This window comes from Cajanus cajan, chromosome 8, assembly GCF_000230855.2.
Source record: "Cajanus cajan strain Asha chromosome 8, NIPB_CcT2T_4, whole genome shotgun sequence".
In the NCBI taxonomy this organism is placed as follows: Eukaryota; Viridiplantae; Streptophyta; class Magnoliopsida; order Fabales; family Fabaceae; genus Cajanus; species Cajanus cajan.
The window spans coordinates 36,222,635-36,228,634 of record NC_138524.1 but is presented as its reverse complement, the minus strand read 5'-3'; positions in this window follow the sequence as shown (position 1 = coordinate 36,228,634).

Genomic DNA, 6,000 nt, shown 5'->3' with positions numbered 1-6,000 from the left:
AAGTATAACCATGGTATGGTTATCTTAACTCTAGGCGCCAAAATTTGAATTCTAAAATTCAAATTTTGGTGCCAACCGGTCACCCTCCCATGTGCACACATTTGGCATGTAATTAGGAAGCCATTTGAGTTGCATTTCGGATCACACCATGTGCATGTGTTGCACATGGCCGAAATGCACACCAAATGTGCTACTAATTAAATGCTAATGTAATTCCACATGTAACTCTAATTAACCTAAATTCAAATGACCTTCAAATGAAACTCCTATGCTACTAGGCCGAAAATACAAGGCCCAAAAGAAATACATGGCACTAAGGCCCACTCCTATACTAACCCTAATCTAATGGGCTTGATACAAAGCCCAACAAAATAAAGTGGTGGGCTTTCCTTGGGCTTGGGCCCACTCTTCATGCATCCTTCTTGCCATTGCTCTAGTAGTTGGGCCCTTAGCCCATGGGCCTCCTCCATCATCCCCTCCCTCTTGAAGAGGATTTGACCTCAAATCCAGAGCATCCTCCTCTAGGGTAGCTAGTCCTGTAAACAAAGAGAGATCAGCAACATTGAAACTAGAACTAACACCATACTCAGAAGGGAGATCTAGAACATAGGCATTGTTATTGATTTTCCTAAGGATTTGGAAGGGTCCATCTCCTCGAGGACTAAGCTTGGACTTTCTTTTGGAAGGAAATCTATCCTTCCTAAGGTGTAGCCAAACCCAGTCACCTTCCTTGAAGATAACTTCCTTCCTACCCTTATTATTATATTTTTGGTATTTTTCAGTTTGGGATTGAATATGATCTCTAACCCTCTCATGTAACTTCTTAACAAATTCAGCCCTGGTTGTACCTTCTTTATGGATAAAAGAAGCCACATCAGGGAGAGGTAATAAATCCAAAGGAGTAAGAGGATTAAAGCCATAGACAATCTCAAAAGGAGACATGTTGGTGGTTTTATGAACCACTCTATTATAGGCAAACTCCACATGAGGGAGGTAGTCATCCCATGACTTTTTGTTGCCCTTGAGGATTGCCCTCAACATAGTCCCTAGAGACCTATTGACTACCTTAGTCTGTCCATCAGTTTGAGGATGACATGTGGTAGAAAATAGAAGTTTAGTTCCAAGCCTTGCCCAAAGAGTTTTCCAAAAGTGGCTTAAGAACTTAACATCTCTATCAGAGACTATAGTTTTGGGTAACCCATGTAGTCTCACAATCTCTTGAAAGAATAACTTAGCAATGTTACTTGCATCATCCACTTTGTGGCATGGAATAAAGTGTGCCATTTGGCTAAAACGGTCCACAACCACAAATATGGAATCCTTTCCTCTTTGGGTTCGAGGCAAACCAAGGATAAAATCCATGGAAATGTCTACCCAAGGAGAAGAGGATATAGGCAAGGGGGTGTAAAGTCCATGAGGTTTTGTAGTAGACTTTGCTTGTAAACAAGCAATGCAACTACTACAAAATCTTTGAACATCTCTCTTCATATGAGGCCAAAAGAATTTCTCCTTCAAAAGAGAAAGAGTCTTCTCAATTCCAAAATGCCCCATGAGCCCACCCTCATGGCTCTCCTTAACCAAGAGTTTCCTAATAGATCCTTGGGGGATGCAAAGTTTATTTTCTTTAAAAAGAAACCCCTCAGAAATATAGTAACCTTGGTAAGGTTTTTGAATACATAAAGAATAAAAGTTAGCAAAATCAAGGTCTTTCTCATACAACTCCTTGATGTCATCAAACCCTAGTATTTGAGAACCTAGGATGTTCAAAAGCACATGTCTTCGAGACAAAGCATCAGCTACTACATTTGTAGAGCCTTTTTTATATTTGATGACATAAGGAAATTGTTCTAAATACTCAACCCATTTTGCATGCCTCTTATTTAATTTATGTTGACCCTTCAAGTATTTGAGTGACTCATGGTCACTGTGGATAACAAATTCCTTGGTGACAAGGTAATGCTCCCAAGTTTGAAGGGCACGAACTAAAGCATATAACTCCTTGTCATAGGTAGGGTAGTTCAAGGCAGCCCCATGAAGTTTTTCACTGAAATAAGCTATGGGATGACCACCTTGTAACAACACAGCTCCTATGCCAAGACCTGAAGCATCACATTCTAGCTCAAAAGTTTGAGAAAAATTAGGCAAAGCTAGAACAGGTGCTTGAGTAAGTTTTTGCTTAAGTTCTTGAAAAGCTAAATTATGTTTATCCGTCCATTCAAAGACCACATCCTTCTTCACCAACTCATTGAGAGGTGAAGCTAATGTAGAGAAGTTAGGAACAAATCTCCTATAAAAGCTTGCCAATCCATGGAAGCTCCTAACTTCACTAACATTAGTAGGAATAGGCCATTCTTGGATGGCTTTAATTTTCTCGGGATCCACATGAACCCCATTTTTGCTAACCACAAACCCTAAGAATATAACATTATCCACACAAAAAGTGCACTTGTCCACATTGGCAAACAAGTGATTGTCCCTAAGGACAAGGAAAACTTGTCTTAGGTGATCAACATGATCACTTAGACTTTTGCTATAGATTAAAATATCATCAAAATAAACAACTACAAATCTACCAATGCAATCCCTAAGGGCATGATTCATGAGCCTCATGAATGTGCTAGGTGCATTAGTAAGCCCAAAAGGCATTACTAACCATTCATATAGTCCAAATTTAGTTTTAAAAGCAGTTTTCCACTCATCACCTTCTTTGATTCGAATTTGGTGATAACCACTCTTAAGGTCGACTTTGGAAAATATGGATGACCCATGCAATTCATCAAGCATGTCATCAAGCCTAGGAATTGGGTGCCTATATTTTATGGTGATGTTGTTGATGGCTCTACAGTCACAACACATCCTCCATTTTCCATCTTTTTTTGGCACCAATATGACTGGTACAGCACAAGGACTTAGACTCTTTTGAATCCAGCCCTTCTCCAACAACTCATGGACTTGCTTCTCTATCTCTTTGGTTTCTTGTGGATTGGTCCTATAGGCTGGTCTATTTGGAAGACTAGCCCCAGGCACAAGATCTATTTGATGTTCTATTCCCCTAAAAGGAGGAAGTCCAATTGGGCCTTCCTTGGGAAATATATCATCAAACTCTTGTAAAAGGTTTTTAACCACAAGAGGGAGAGAAGTTTCCAAAGAAGTGGCAGTGCAAGTTAGTGTTCCTCTACACATGAGGATATGAGAAGAGGGTTCAATGAAGAGAGAAGTTTTATGTAAAGGTTTTGCATCAAAATCCTCTTCTTGAACTATCTCTAGAGAGGGAACACTAGTCTCTCTAGGATCCTCTTTTTCATCAATTTTTAGAATGTTTTTTTTTTTCCTTTTTTTTTTTGTTTTTCTTTTTCTTGGTCACGTTTGGTCTTCATTTGTACTTGGTCCTCCTTCACTTGTGAAGGTGATAGAGGATGAAGTACAAACTTTTTACCCTTATGAGTGAAAGTAATTTTATTAGTGAGGCCATCATGGTGTGTTTGTTTGTCAAATTGCCATGGCCTTCCTAATAGAATATGACAAGCTTCCATGGGAACTACATCACATTGAACTTTATCTTTATAGTTCCCAATAGAAAACTCAACTTCCACTTGTTGATTGACTACCATATCCCCATCATCATTAAGCCAATGAAGTTGATAAGGTTTTGGATGTGGTGTGGTAGTCAAACCTAACTTCTCAACCATCCTAGTGCTACAACAGTTGCACCAAGATCCACTATCCACAATGAGAGAACAAGCCTTGCTTGAAATGTTACATCTTGTATGAAAAATGTTCTCTCTTTGGGATTGTGTATCACTAGGTTGGTTGTTGAGGACCCTTCTCATCATAAGAAGTTCCCCATTATAAGGGTAAGTAACCTCACATGACTCTTCTTCACTTGCTTCTTCTTCATTTTCACTTGAAGATGAAGAAGAAGTAGCTTCATCTTGGCTACTATAAATGTCTTGACCCCTTAAAATCATTACTTTTTTGTTAGGGCATTGAGAAGCAATGTGGCCTCTCCCAAGACACTTAAAGCATTTGATGTCACTAGACTTGGTGCTAGTGTTTGTTTTTGTCTCTTTTTCTTTACCTTTATCTAGATTTTTGGAGGGAAAAGTATCTTTCTTTTCAAAATTATTTTTCCTACCCTCCCTCGTGTAGTTATCTTTAGACAAAGAAGATGAGTATGAGCTTGCTTTATAACCTTTTCTCAAATTTTGTTGTTCAACCTTTATGCAAAGTTGAACCAAGTCATCCAAATCCCTATAAGGGAGTAGCTCAACCTTATCTCTTATGTCAAAAGATAAACCACTCAAAAATCTAGCAATGGTAAGATTTTCTTCTTCCCTAATACCCGCCCTCATGATATACAACTCCATTGTTTGTCTATATTCTTCAACAGTCAAATTTTTTTGTTGGAGTCGTTGGAGCTTATTGATAAGCTCCCTAGTATAATAAGAGGGTATGTGTCTCCTTCTTAAGGCACTCCTTAATTCATTCCAATATTGAATTGGAGGTTCATTATGGAGACGCCTATCTCTCACAAGAGAGGTCCACCAATACATGGCATGACCTTGGAAACTCAAGGTAGCTAAGGGTACTTTTCTCTCCTCACTCACTTGATGGCAAGTGAAAATTTGTTCCACTTTCATTTCCCAGTCTAGATACCCCTCCACATCATCTTTACCATGAAAGTAAGGGAGATCTACCCTAGATTCCCTTGGCTTAGAGGTTCTATGAGTTCTCCTAGGAGGTGGTTGATAGTGATCTCCTAAAGCTAGGCTATCATGCATTGACTCGCCTAAAGTAGAACTATGGGCGTATGAACTATGTGGACCATGACGGTGTTTTCTTTTGTCTTTCTCCTTTAATAAACGAATTTCTTCCTCCAAAAGAGCAAATTGAGCTTCTTTTTCAAGTTTTGCTTGTAATTCTTGCTCTTGCCATAACTTTAATGATCTTAATTCACGTGACAATCTAGAAACACTTTTGTTGTCACTTGAATTAGTATCACTATGAGGAGTAGAAAATTCTTCCATTATAGGTGAAAGATCTTTTTTTATGAATGAACTTTTAAAAGCAATTTTGTTTTTGTGCAAGGTTAAGACTAAGTACTAGGAGGATTATGTATACAAATTGAACTTTGGAGGGAGGTGAGCTACTAAGAGCCACTTAAAAACCAAGCCTCTTCAAGTAAAAATTACTAATCCCCTTTGTAGTTAATCTCTACCAAATTCTTTTCAATGAAATTGTTTTGTTGATGTTTGATGAACTAAAACATACTAGTCGTGAAAGCAATTAAACAAGTATTAAGCAACAATTTAACTATCTAATCGGTTCCTAGGGTGAGAGCTTGAAAGATACCAAAGATCAATCAAGGACCACTCCCACCAAAGTACTAACGAAAATTCTATCCCTAAGGAGAGATGGTTGTGTACCAAAGACACTCCCAAGACACTCCTTTAATGGCCAAAATACAAGTGTAACAAAGACTAAACAACAACTACAAAGTGGCTTAAAATTGTAACCAAAACAGCCACCACAATTAGTGATGAATTAGTGACCAATTTTGCAACAAAAAAATGTCAATTAGTAATGAAAATTTGGTCTCTAAATCCGTCACTAATCCTCTGTTTTTTTTTTTTTTTTTTTAAAATTCAAATACAATTCAAATGAATCTCCAAGGTGCTTCACGGTTTGTCAAGTCCAGCTACCACCAAATTTCCAGCACTTCACCAAAAAAATTCCAGCCAAGTGTTTAGTGTGTTTGTTTTTGAAGTAGTCAAATCCGAGAGCTCTTTAGCTTCCTTTCTCCTCCTTTCCTTAGGCTTCTTTTGATGACCCTTGTAGAACTAGCTTCTAGGAAGATAGGCTAGGTCAAACTTAGGCCACACTTTGATTAAAACAAATATATGGACAGCAAAGAATAGTGAGGAAAAAGAAGGACAAGAGTTGATTAGAAGATGACAAGTTTAGATGACTCAAACAAACAAGAAACTAGCACAAGAAGGA